The following is a 1,306-nucleotide window of genomic DNA, read 5'->3' as shown; positions in this document are numbered from 1 at the left end:
GCTTTCCACCAGCAGCAGCACATTGGCCGCTCCAGGGAAGGAAGGCGGGAGACCTTAGGACCCAGCGGCGTCGCCGCCGCCGCCTCCGTGCCGGGGGGCCCGGAGGGGCCTCCCGCCGGCGGCGGCGATGATGGGTGGCGCGTGTTTTGGACGCTGAGCCCCCGCAGCTGCCGAGTCCCTGCCGCGCCGTGCCCGCGGCCCGGCTCCCCGCCTTCCTCAGTCGGTCGCTCGGCCGCCCGCCCTCCTGCCCGCCTGCTCCGTTCCCGCCGCGGGTTGAAAGCCAAACGAACGCCGAAGGGGTGGGAGGGAGAGCAGCGAGGGCGGGTGGTGGTGGTGGTGGTGGTGTAACAGAAACCGCCCCCGATCCCCCACCCCCCAGCCGTAGTGCTCCGCGGCGCCGAGGAGGCTGCGGTCGGTTGGCGGCCGCACCCACCGCCCTGCAGCTCCGGAGTTGCAGCGGTGGGGCGGGGACCAACGGCTCTTCGGGCGCGCGGGCGACGGTGGGGGTCGGGGGGCTGGGGGGGGTGGGGGGCTGGGGGTGTCTGTGTGTGTGCGCGTGCGTGTGTCTGTGTCTGTGTGTGCGTGTGTGTGTGTGTGTGCGCGCGCCTGTGTCTCTCTCTCGCGCGCGCGCGCTCTCTCTCTCTCTCTCTCTCTCTGTGTCTCTGCGTGTGTGTCCGAGCGCGTGTGTGTCGCGGCGGGGGGGGGGGGGGGGGGGGGGGAACAAACAACAAAACAACAATCCGAACAACACACACACACACACACACACACACGCGCACACACCCCCCATTCCCACACATAAAGCCCGGGAGCCCCCTTCCCACCCCCCCACCCCAACCCCGTCGAAAAAAACCTAAACGCGAATGCCAGCGAGCGCCTGGCAACGCCGGGACCCGGACCCGGACCCGGACCCGGACCCGGACCCGGACCCGGTGAAGGGCGCCCGGTGCCCACGCCTCTGCGGCACAGCGAAAGGCGGGGGGAAAGAAACAAAATAAAAACACACACACGCACCCCCCCCCACACCCCCCCTCCCCCGAGACTAAAGCTAAACCCACGCTGCGAAACCAACAGCTGAAGCCGAGGACCGCCCGGCAGCGCCGGGACCCCGACCCGGCGAAAAGCGCCCGGTTCCCGATGCGAACTCGCTCCAGCGAGACGGGCGTCTCCGTTGGGGGTGAGGTGCGGGGAACGTCGCCGCTTCTGCCGGGTCCCCTGGCAGCCGCGGGAAGCGGGGGGGGGGAGTGGCGGGCGGCGCCGTGCGGCGCGGAGTGGCGCGGCGCAGAGGGGCTGACTGGCGGCCGAG

This window comes from Athene noctua, unplaced genomic scaffold (assembly GCF_965140245.1).
Source record: "Athene noctua unplaced genomic scaffold, bAthNoc1.hap1.1 HAP1_HAP1_scaffold_140, whole genome shotgun sequence".
NCBI classification, from domain to species: Eukaryota; Metazoa; Chordata; class Aves; order Strigiformes; family Strigidae; genus Athene; species Athene noctua.
Note: the sequence above shows the minus strand (reverse complement) of the source record.